This window comes from Peromyscus californicus, unplaced genomic scaffold (assembly GCF_007827085.1).
Source record: "Peromyscus californicus insignis strain IS unplaced genomic scaffold, ASM782708v3 Scaffold_23__1_contigs__length_62951481, whole genome shotgun sequence".
Lineage (NCBI taxonomy): Eukaryota > Metazoa > Chordata > Mammalia > Rodentia > Cricetidae > Peromyscus > Peromyscus californicus.
This window is the reverse complement of record NW_026294534.1, coordinates 4,834,171-4,846,792: the sequence shown is the minus strand read 5'-3', so window position 1 is coordinate 4,846,792 and position 12,622 is coordinate 4,834,171. Positions and strand designations below refer to the sequence as shown.

General features: G+C 43.7%; 1 protein-coding gene across 2 annotated transcripts in view; it reads left to right on the top strand.

Moving 5' to 3' along the window:
• Lig4 (DNA ligase 4) overlaps positions 1–12,622 on the top strand; it is a 140,396-nt gene that overhangs the window by 35,652 nt on the left and 92,122 nt on the right. Inside the window, exons 3-7 of one of the 2 annotated variants that reach the window (XR_008221358.1) lie at positions 1,919–3,441; positions 5,655–5,791; positions 9,112–9,186; positions 10,913–11,049; positions 12,216–12,475. The gene's annotated coding sequence lies outside the window, so the exon portion shown is untranslated. The remainder of the gene's footprint in view (positions 1–1,918; positions 3,442–5,654; positions 5,792–9,111; positions 9,187–10,912; positions 11,050–12,215; positions 12,476–12,622) is intronic. The other variant, XR_008221357.1, reaches the window with a different exon arrangement.

Genomic DNA, 12,622 nt, shown 5'->3' with positions numbered 1-12,622 from the left:
AAAAATCCTTTTTGAAATGACCCAAACACTGTCATTGTTACTAAAAAATTTAATATAATTCCTTAACATTATCAGATACGCAATATTTACACCTGGAAAAGCCATTTTACTAAGTCATGGAAGCTGACATTTTGCCTCACATATATTAAGGTGTAGATGCTTAGTGGAATCCTAAAAGAGGTAAGAAAGAATTGTAGAGTTGGCAGTGTGTGAGATAGTGTTCTCAGTGATGGTTCTGGGTATGATCCTGCAGAGAGAAGGTGAGATAGAAACAGACATTTTAGGGGTTAGAAAGAGGAGGAAAGTGCAGAAAAGAAACCAGCATGTTTATATAAAATTGAATTTCAGAAAATGTAATTTTCTTCCAGCTGTGTGACAATTAGCATCATGGCTAGAACTTAACCACAATGAATCCTGTTTTCCTTTGATTCATGTCTCTAATTTTCATAGAAGTTAATAGGACATTGCATTTCATTCTTATATTGTGTTATTATAGTGGAATGTATTCTGTATGTTGAACTATTTTTATATTGTTACTTTTTGGAATTGTTCTCTACTGTTTCATGGACACACAAACATGATGGAGACATGCTGTGGAAGAATCCTCTTACACACTGTAAAGATTTGTCATTCAAATTGGTTTAGTAAGACATTGATTGGCCAGTAGCTAGGCAGGAAGTATAAGTGGGGCAGCAAAACTGAGAAGGCTGGGAAGAAGGGCAGAGTCAAGAGTTGCCAGCCAGACACAGAGGAAGCATGATGAGAATGTCATACTGAGTAAAGATACCAAGCCACATGGCTAAACATAGATAAGAATTATGGGTTAAGTGTAAGAGCTAGTTAGTAATAAGCCTGAGCTACTAGCCGAACATTTATAATTAATGTAAGCCTCTGTGTATAATTTGGGAAGTGGCTGCTGGGTATTTGGGAGTTGCTAGAGGGACAGAAACTTCTGTCTACAGAGTCACACAGAAAGCACTTCTTGTCTACAAAATCCTTTTGCTTGCAGTAGGATGGATTCCACATCAGTTAGGAAATAAAATATCACTGTGTCACTATAATTGCTAAGGACATTGTAAGAAAAGATGCCACCAAAAAGATCACAAACTCACTGGATCCCTGAGAGACATGTCAGCAGCACCCTCCACCCACATATTAGGGCCTCATAGGACACAGTCAGGCATTCTGCTTCTTCTGTCTTGGAAAGGTGATGCTGCTAATGTGTTGTAAGAAGTCAAAGCTGAATCCTGTTAACAAAACCTTTATTATTAGAAAAGCATTGTTCATGATCAGACATTAAAGACAGGGAGGCCTCGAGAGAACTCCATGCCAAGTGTCTAACACACATGTACTGTTGTACCCATTTTTCAAAACGCCCAGAGACCACCAAGGAGCCGGTTTCCAATGCAAGCATATAAGGGTCCTTTTATTGTCAGGTTCAACCTGGGCCACCACCAGGCAGATAGAGGGAAATGTGGTGGCAGCCAGGAGCCCAGGTGTAGAGAGTTTTTATAGGGAAAAACCGCAAGCCAGGAATTACATGCTTTGACAATTTGGGATTGGGTAGAAGGGATATGGGGCAAGGTGATTTTTTTGAAACTATTGGTCTAGACTTTGGGCAAAAAAACCCATTTGAAACCATTGGGTTAGACTTTTGGTGGGGAACCACAACCTGCAGGATTATCTGGACTGCTCAGCAGGATTATCTAGATATCTTCAAAGGCCATAAACCACAGACAGGATGTCTGTGGGAGCATACTGCTCTGTATCCATTCCAGTTGTCATGGCACATTCCTGAGGTCCTTCTTGGAACTGAGTACAGCAGGTGGTCTAAGATGGTAGCCCTTCCCTAAGATGGAATCTGTATTGCCTTCACAGTACTTCATTGCTTCGGATTTTAAAGTTGTTTTTCTTGCAGGGATTTGATCCTCTTTTTGTCTTTGAGGCAAGGAAAGCAGATGCACGAACTTTCATTCCATTTGGATCCATAGCTTCTGCCTGAGTGCCATGGCCCTCCTCGGGCCTCTGCTCCTGTGGCAGGAAGGGCCCAGGGTACTGAGAGGAAGGTCAGACAAGAGGAAGAACACGTACCAGGAGCCACCACCACAACGTGGTGACTCAGCGGTTTTCAACCTGGAAGCAGCTCTGACGAGGATACGATGAGACTGCACTTCTGAGAGCATTGATTCCAACTATTAGCGAGCTGGAACGAAGAGACATTTGGCATTTTCTTAGACGTTTCCCCAAAATATGTTGTAAAAATAGAAAGCAAGTACAAGGACACAGTGTCTGGCAAAAACAAATCAGATTTATTGTGAGAAATCCTGCTTGGTAGTTCTGTGCCTTCTTCCTGATGAATGCCGTTGTTCGGCTGATAACATTAGGTTCTGTTGTTGAGGGGCATTAAACACTCACCCACTTAGTGAGGCAAGGAGCTTCAGTGTTTCAGCCATGATGACTGCCGGATGTTGGGGTACTGTCTGTTCCAGACACACCGGGATCACTGGTCTGTCGGCACTTGTAAGTGATCTTACACTGAGCCCGATATTCGGTATTGAGCCTCACTCTGCTCACTTACAGCACCTCTCTGGAGGGTCACTGTCAGATCTTTAAGGTTTTATGTATGTGTATCTTTGTCCATGTATATCTTATGCATCCGATGTGTTGAAGGTGAGTTAGTTATGAAAAAAAAAACATTAAATTTAGCCATTATTTGGTTCTCTATGCCTCTGTGAGCTATGTTAGTCATTTCTAAGAGCTCCAGGCCCTGTCTGCCTGCTGCTCCCTGACTCTCAGTCCTGTCTTCATGATGAGTGACTGTACCTGAGCACAGCATGACTCTAGATTTGGATGGAGGCCAAATACAGGCAAATGGGCTTTTTTATACAGTAGACCCTGTGACCTAGGCTGTCACCTTTACTGTCCTGAAATAAACCAGTAGGGGAGGGTGAATTGTCAGTGGCTTGGTGTGTTCACAGCAGGTTCCCAAGAGGAAGTTAGGGGTAATTCAGGCTGCCATTCTGAAAGTGAACAGCACAATTTACTGCTTGATGATTTAGGTGAAGTTAAACTCAAGAGCTAGCAGACCTATTTTTGGCAAACCTGTACCACCGTTTACACAGAAATTCTAGGCAGAGTTCTGGGCCTTCCTGAAGTATAAGAAAAGGTCTTTGTATGCGTACCAGCCATTATAAATCACCTTCTGTGGAAAAGGGAGTAGGTATGGTGTAGCCATTTTCTCCAAACTGAAGCATTCCCCCTTGGAGGGAAAGAGGGGAAGTCCCCAACACTCCTAAGAAAACTGCAAGACTCATGAATGATCCCCTTCCTGAGGACGTGGAGCCTGGTGACACTGTCCACATGGTGGGCAAGAAATTGCAGATCTCAAGTCATCCCCCTCGGCAGGGGTGGACTTTGTGGACACAAGTCACTCACGATCCTGTAAGTAACCCCAAGAAGCTCACTGGCTGCCCATGCTCAGTTGGGGTGGGATTGATTCCTTGGAATGTTTTGATGCCTTATCTGGGGTCAAGAGACATTTGTTCAGATCCCCTAAAGGAAAGCCGCACAATGAAGGGTTAGATTGCTTGTCTGTATCTCTTCCCCTCTATCCCCAGAAAACTGGACTCTTTCTCTCTTATTCTAATAGGAAGAATGTACTATCAGGTCATATATCTATTCCCCTTTCTAATGGGAAAAATGTGAGTTTCTGTGACTGTTAGAATTTCAGTTTACTGGAGGTGAATGGAATCACAACCGAAGGCATTGTGGGTCCTTAGTCATCTCTTCTTGCTCAAGGCCCCTCTCACTCCGATAGTCCTGGGGTTCAGAAGAAACGTGCAGTAGCAATGGAAGAAGTCCTTAGCTTTTTCAAGCCAGCTCCTTTACTTCAATTCAGTACTGGCTGTTTCTGTCGGCGGCGCTGTTTAACTTCTTCCTCTCCATGAGCTCTGAAGCCCCATGACTATACTCTTGTATCGGGGACTAAGGGGGTCCAGCCCCTCGATAGTCCCCACCCAGGGTCCAGGAAGAATCTACAACCAGCTGATAATTAATCTTTGATGAGAAGAAATGAATCTATGTACACGAAACTCCTTAGTCCATATACTTTATTATTCTATGTCAGTTACAAGCTTATATTCTGCTCTCATATTTAGGTCTTTTCTTGCCTGATTTCTCTCTACACTTGTCCGCGGTCCCCTCTGGGTTCTATCTTAATTCTTTCATCTTGTTCTGCCCCTTCTAGGTTCTCATCCATCTTGTTCCTTCCCATATCATCTTTTCTGCCATCTCTTTCTCTCTCCTCATCTCATTCTTCCTCATCTTGGTGTTCCCCATCTGGCTCATCCTCATCTTCCATCTCATTCCTCTAGTACTCTCTTCTAGCCTTCAATCTAGTTCTTCCCCATCTCAGTTTGTTCCTCTCAAGTTCTTACCCGTCTAGTTCTTCCATTATCTTTTCTCTTCTCCGACCCTCCGTGCCCTGGAAGTCCTGGTATATAAAGCCAAGCTTCCAGGGTCAAATGGAAGGGTAATAAGAATCACATAGGGAGGCAATAACTATTAATTATCATTTGCAACCCCAAAGGGAAGTGACCAATGGGGAAATGAATTAACTAAAGGCTGAATTCAGGTAATATCTAAGAAGAGGGCTCTTATGTGCTCAACTATAATCTTAAACGTGATTGGTAGAAAATGTTAAGAATCTGTAAGTTGCTAGGTCAATGGGAGAAAGTAAAACTGTCTTCTTTTCTCCTGTGGCTCCTATCTGTCCAAGCTATCTGCCGTTTTTCTGCAGGGTGGGGGAAAGTGTGCTCAGTCGCTAGGCAACCTGTGTATAGCTAGATGCCTCTGGTGATAGTTAAAGGGAGATCTGGAACTGGAGGTAAGGTTTGGGAAAGGAGGAAGTAAGGCTTAATTGGCACATCCGCCAGGCCTTCTCAAACAGGTAGCCTGGATGGTTAAGTCTGTTCTTAGAGAATACAGAGGTATCTCTTATAAAGTACTCTCCTCCATCTGGGGATGGACCTGGCCGGATGCTGCTAATGATGATAATTACAGGGAGGCTTGAACTGGGGTTCTGGCTGAGCATAGCTGTCAGTGCAGGAGGTTATCTAAATATTCCTAGAAGTGGTTAGGTAAGGAGTTAGTGGTCTATAAAGTTAGTAAGGCTGTAAGAAAGAGGGGTCCGAGCTGAATTGTGTAAAGCTATTATTTAACATCCACCTGACCTAGGTGGTGTCTCCTTGTGGAATTTACCTTAAATCAGGAGACTTGCATGTGGACTGTTATTACTGCTAGTCCTTAAAAGTGGCCAAGGGAGATATCTGATTCCAGAGAAAGCCTTTCCTGAGGCTGTTCTCCAAATACCTGAAATGTGTATGTCCAGAGAGTGATCAGTCCACACTGTTAGCCCTTCTTAGGGAAAAGTCAATTGGGGAAAACTATGAAGGCACACATGATTTTCATAACAGAAGACAGCTGATATATAACAAGCCAAGTAACACCAAAAACTCCTTGGGATTTGGCTTCCTCTGGAGGAATTCCCTGATTCCTCCAGGTAGTGACTTTGCCATAACCAGCTGAGTTCTTATGATATATTCCTGCGGCCCGCAGCACTCTTGGTGTTTCACCTCTGCTTCCTCTTCTTCTAGGAAGTGAACTCAGGAATCGGAAAACCTGAACGTCTGAATGTGGATTCAGGTCGAGCCACGTGTCTGGATTCTTCATGTTTGCATGCCTTCTCCTCACAACAGTCATGGCTGAGGAGGTGGAGGCTCACAGGTTCTGGGTAAGAGTCTCAAGCTGACTGGGCATTCAAACCTTGAATCTGACTTGTCAGCCATACTCCTCATAGGTGGGGGAATGCAGGGTTTTGAGTGGCTGAGCTCTGCTTCCGTTCTGTTGACCTGCAGTCTTGTAGAGCAGTGAGAACGGAGAGGGTGAGGAGGCTCCACAGAAACTCCACAGGTTCCAAGACTAGCAGTGTTCTGTGTCCTGAAGAAAGGGGTCCTATTGAGCACAGCAGTCTACACCATTGTTTGTAGCTTACAAAGAAATGGATTTCATTGTGAAATTTTCACACACGTGTATGCTTTATATTTTTCATATTTATATCTCATACACAGCTCTTCTCTCCCTGCTTGCTGCCCCCCATCATCCCCTCTAATGATCCCATTTCTGCTTATATGAATATATATGTATATATATTCCATCCCTCCTCTTGTTCCTCCTCTCCCTCCAAACCTTTTCCTCCCTCTCATAGACCCATTTCCTACTATATATTTCCTACTACTTTAATTTCCTACATATATTCATTTCCTTCATATTTCATTTCATTTCATATGAACATAAAATATATTCAAATTCAGGTTTCACTTACAAGAAAAAAAACATGCAATATTTGTCTTTCTGAACCTGGCGTATTTTGTTGGATGTCATGATCTCCCTCTCCATCCATTTTCTTGCATAAGTCTTAATTTCATTTTCTTTTTGTTGAATAAAGTTCCATAGTGTCTGTGTAGAACAGTTTCCTTTTCCAAGTGTGTGTGGAGGGACGTCTAGGCTGGTTCCATATCTTGGCTATCATGAGTGGCACAGCAGAAACATGAACTTGGAGAGCAATGACTTCCTGAAATGAAGCCACACCCAGATCACTATTATTTCACACACACATTGTGTATTTAGTTGCTTTTCTTGTTGCCGTGACAAAAGTACTGGTAAGAACAATGTAAACAAAGAAAGTTTACTTTGGTTCACAATTGAGCTACTGTCTGTCATGGTGGGACAGCTGCCATCTGGAGGCAGGGAGGGATGAATGCCAGTGCTGAGATTACTTGAGCCCAGGGAATAGTACCACAGGCACTAACAGTGTTTCTCCCCACCTCAGTCAACCTCATGTAGACACTCCGTCACAGGCATGTGCAGAGTTTTGTTTCCTGGTGATGCTAGATCCTCTCAATTTGATGATACTGACAACCACGTGTTACACCTTTACCCCCATCCTCTGAGCATTCCAACTGGCCATGTTCAAGCATTGATAAAGAGGAAGCTTGATCCTGTCATGACCTCTCACACACGAGGTTGCCCCATGCTGGGAGAAGCACAGGTTCTGGAGTTGTCAAACTTCCAGCCCCTCAGTGCAGCAGTTTGTGGGTCACTTATGTTCTGTGTTCCCTGCCGTTAGATGGGGACATGCCTTATTGCTCTCTCATGTGTTTTATTCCTACTGCCAACACACTGGCTTGCCACAGACTCATGGCCAGACTTCATAGGTTCTTATCAGTTCTGCAAGACACTGGAAAATTCACTGTATCTCCATATTTTCCCCAACTTTGGTAGCAACACGTCTGTCTACTCGCCTCACATCCTAAGATGAAGCTGAAACATTTCTGTTTGGATTTAAGACTTGACAGATAACCATGTTAAATTTGACTGATTAAATATATCGTTATATACAGAAACAAATGTGATAGCATGTCTATAAATCTGAGAGGTTAGTCTACAAACCAGGTGTTGTTAAAGTAGCATTCTGCAAAGATTATATTGTACCCAGAAACTCAAGAGTAAGGCCACTTCTCGACTAGACCTGGGCTGGCTAGACTGTCCAGCAATATATAGAGCACAAGTCTTAAAGTTGTTCTGGAAGATTTCATCCTCAACCCCTCCCCCAGAATGGATAGATTTTGTGACTGCCAGGCAGTGCATGCCAGTGGTGACATGGGTCTCTTTGAAGAGACTCAAGATTTTCAATAATTCTTTTTACCTTAGAGAATATTTGCCTCCTGGAGTTTAGTATTGGAGAGTTTCTTGGTTATGATATGGGCACAGATAACTTATCCTTAGAGGCCCAAGAAAGGGATTCAGAAGGGCTTGGTGTGTGTGTGTGTGTGTGTGTGTGTGTGTGTGTGTGTGTTCATCAAAATTTGGGGAAGATATCTGAGGACTGGATCTAGGAGAGCCAAAGTGTATCATTATCGGTTTGTTCCTTAACACCCAGCCCATGAACAGCATGTAGTACAGTGATCTCAGCTTAGAGTCTTGAGGGATGTCAAGATGCAGCATTGTGCTCTTCCACAGCAAATGAAGAAGGGAAATCCATTTTCTCATCTGGGCATCTTGGCCCTCACCTATGTTCCTTCTAGATAGAGTAGTCACGGATCCAAGGGTTATTATAGGATGGGTGCTAGTCACCACTATGGTAACCCTCACTGCTGGGCTCCGTCACCTTTGAAAATGGGCACCTCGTGTCCTCAGTTATCCTGTCTTCGTGGATCCCATGTGTGCTGAGATTCTATTTGGGGGTGAGTACTTTGGAATCATGAAGTGTTATCTTTTCTAAGCTTTATTTATGAAATTATGCCATATCATATTCTGGGATTCCATATAAATTTGTCCTTGGCTTGGAATCTAAGCTCAGAAATAGAATATATCAAAAATATGGTTCTCATTATAGAACTCAATACTCTGACAAAAAAGCTGATAAAAATCTAAAAATATATTAAGTATATTCCCTCAGTGTTCTGGGAGGAGATTACTGGCTTTTCAATCTTTGTTTTGCTATTTCATATGTTTAAAGTTTTAAAGTATTTCATGGTATCAACTATTTAACTTTTTTTTCTAGCTTAAAGGAAAACCCTTTTCAAATGCCATGCACATCTATATTTTATGTTTCATCCTACCACTCTTGTGGATTATAACCACTGTCATGGATTATAACTATGCCAGCATTTGTCCCTCTCTGTTTTCTGATGGCAGGCACAGTGTAGAGGTGTGAAACTGGGCAGTACTGGATCCTGCATGATCTTTCTTATGCCTACGTATTTGTGGAAAATTGCAGTTAAAATCAGTAAAGTATGCAGAAAATAATACAATAAGAATGGTTGTAGTGATATGCTGAGGCGTCCCTACTCCCTGTACTTTGAGACTGTTATGGAGTCAAGTAAGGATGCTTGGAACACAAACACAGCTTATGACAGCTGTTCTGAGTCTCAGAATGGCTGCTGGGTGAGTGGCCAGAAGACAGCATGGGCAATGTGGGTGCCATGCACAAGTGTGTGATTCCCTGTGGGTGCCTCGGGCAACTGGAACAAATCTTTGTCTCTCCACCAGGTGGCAGCATACAATCCCACAAAGACAAGAATTTCAGAAAAGCTACATCCACAGACTGCTTGGTTACTCTCTGATGTGAGTGAGCTGCCCTCCATCTTTAGCGTGGCGACAGCATGTAGAGTAAAGGGGTGAAGTAGCTTTCTTTTGGGGAGACAACACATCATATCGCGGGCTGAGGGGTGGGGGCCTAGGCCTATGGCTCCCACTCTTGTATTACTGTGAGCCTTCTGATGGTCGCAGCCACCTCTTTGGTGATGCCATTTGGCAGGGGTTGGAGACAAAGACCCTGAGCCACACACTTGGTTTTGCAGCGATGAAGCAAGTATGGTCAGGTTCTGGACAAGGCAGTCGGACTCCTGTGGCCAGCCTTTGAACTGTGTAGAAGTTCAGAGTGATAGAAAAGTCGCAATGGGTTTTTAGACAACATTGCTGAGTAATAGAGGTAACTGCAAAATGCTGAGTAGAGGAGTAGTGATAAAGGAATCATGCTAAACAGATCAGTGAGAGGAGGTGGGCTGCTCGGGTGGAACTGTACGGACTAGGTAAACACAAGGGGAGGGGTGGCAGGGCCTGGCTGGGAGAACAGCAGAAACCCGGTGTGCACCCAGCCTCTCCTAGGAGAAGCCTGCTTGTGGAGAAGGCCCTGGATCAGGGGACTGTTGGGAGAATCCATCTTTATTGTGTCTTTGAGCTTCCCTGGCTCTTTCTAATCTCAAGAGGATTTCTTTGTCTTAATTTTACTCGTGCTGAAGCTCAGCTGCACAGCCCCACGACTGGGGAGTGTTTTAGAGCTGAGGACATATCTGTACCCTTGACCCTTTCTTCTTCTGTGAATACTAGGAAGGGGCAAGCGAACTTAGAGTTGACCTTCTACTTTCTCTGTTTTCAAAATGTATCTGGTTAAACATTTTAAGAGCTACATTGAGACATAAAAACCACAATGATTTTTTTTTTATAACACGATCCGCTGCTTTGTATAATGTTCAGATCAAGTTGAACCTCCCACTTCTCACTGTTTACCTTTTGTGTGCGGTGAAAACATGACAGACACTTCCCTCTAGCTGTCTTTAATATAAAATTCGAAACTGTTCTGTGATTGCCTCACCGTGCTGCAGCACCCTTCCTAACAGTAACTTCGTTCCGCCAATCGACTTCCCTGTGCCTGCCCCTACCTCCTCCTCTCCCAACCTTAAATAACAATGTCCCTTTTAAAAATGTAATCATTTACCAGTACTCATACTGATGTGTTCGCTCTCTGAACCCTTGTTTTCACTCTGAGTACTTAGTGGTATCTGAGGATAGCCCTCACCCCTGTCCTTTTGTGGATTTGTATCTGAACCCGGAGGCAGCCCCTCTCTCCCTCGCTCTTGCAGTCATGGTTATTGGACTAATGTCAATATTGGTCAAAGGAAAGGCTGTGTGCACAGCAGAGGAATGTTAGAGGTGGAAATAAAGAGCAGCCAGGCCGGGAAAATCAACAAACTTGGAGCCTTCCCGCTCACAGTTGACCCTTGCATTCCTCCTTCCTGCCTTCCGGGCACAATCCCTTGAAAGGGTAGGCCGCATGTGATGTAGCTTTGCTCATCCCCTGTCATGGGGCAGCTGTGTGCACAGTGTAACGCCGCACCCTTTCTTGCCTAGCTTCATGCCGAGAGCCTAGTACAGAAGAGCAGTTAGCCCGAGTGGCCCGTGGTTTATTTTGCTGAGCCCAAGCACTGCTCAGCCTGACTGTTCTGCAGCCATGGCCAATGGGAGGTGGAATGAGCGGAAATCAAGCATTGTGCCTTATTTCTCATTTCAGGGAGGGAGTAACACCTGTAAAACATGCCACTGGAGAGGGACTGGCTCTCACTGAGCTCCAGGGAAAGGGAAGGAGCAGGAAGCAGGGAGTTAAGGCTCCAATCTTCGTCCTTGGAGAATCAATGCTTAGCACTAACAGTGAGTGCTCTTACATACTCTGTTATGGGCACAAATAAATTTAAAGAAGACAAACTGCATGCCTCCTCTATGGCGTTCATTTGTTTCTCATTCTGGTGTTAGGACAGAACCCTGTTTGGTTGCATTCTAAGCAAGCGTTTTAGCCCTGAGCTCTTGTTTCCAGACCCTTTGGCTGTATTTGTGTGTATATAATATGTATGAGTCTCTGTGTGTGCTGTGTATGTGTGTTGTATGTATGTGTGTGCAGGTGCACACATCCCTGAGTTCGTACTGTGGCCAGAAAAGGGCATTGGGTGTTCTGCTCCATCATTCATCATGTTGGCTAGGCTGGCTCACTAGCTCCCAAGATTGTCCTATCACCTGTACACATACACACACACACACACACACACACACACACACACACACACACACACACACACACACGTACCCCTCATTCAGTGTCTGCCCTATAGGCATGTGCAGCCATGCCAAGCTTTTCTGTGAGTCTTAGGAATCTGAACTCAGTTCATCACGCTTGTACAGCAGGCATTCTTAACCGCTGAGCCACCCCACCCCCTGCTGTATTTGAATGAAGAAAAACACACAGTGGCAATGTGGTGTGTAAGGGGCAGGTGATGATTGCTGCAGCATGGAAGTGCTTGGAAATCAGTGGTGCCCTAAGGGACTAGAACCTCCCAGGGGTAGGGGTGAGGGTGGGGTGGGCTCTAACACATTGTTGAAGCTTAGACATTCCTAGTAGGTACCTGTCCACAAGATGTCAGTGGACGGTCCACAGTATCCACTTACTGAACAAGAAACTCTCCCACCAATGTGCAGAATGTTCCACCAAGCTCAGTACCTCAGCTTTGGGAGCTGCTAGGTTAAACTGATGGTTGTTTAAGTGCTTATGACCACGTACAATCCAGCTTCTTAAAGGGAGTCTTAATTATTTCCTTTAGATTTCGGGGTGATTCCTTGAGGTTAGCCATTGTCTGGCTAGTAGCTATGGACTATTATGAGATCAAATTATGTGTCCTTTGAAGCTCTTTGAATAAAAACTGAGACGAATCCCCCAAGAAAAAGAAGAAACTTCTCTTCTCCTGAAGAGTGTCACAGTCATATATCAGAGACAAAATGAGCTATCTAGTAAACATTATTGACAATGCCTTTATTTTTCTTTACAGCGTTTTGTGCTGGCTACAGCTGGACTTGAGGGCAAAAACAAACATACAAACATCCCACCAAACAAAAAACCACCAAAGAACAACAACAACCACAAGAGCAACAACCACAAGGAAACCCCAGAAAAACATCACTTGGATTCAGAAAGAAGAAATCACCTGAATTCTCTCAAGTATTCTTCCAAAAAAGTTGAATATAATCAATATCTGTATTATTTTCCAATTGATAAGGTATCTGGGGGAAAAGAACAGCTTAAATGGTGGTAAGAGAATGTAATCAACAAAGCTGAAATGTAGAAAACCTGACATGCAAAACGAACCATTTTTTAAATCACTTTAAATTTTTTTTGAGATTGTAATATAATGGTATTACTTTACCCTTCCCTTTCCCATCTTCACCGCCCCCTATA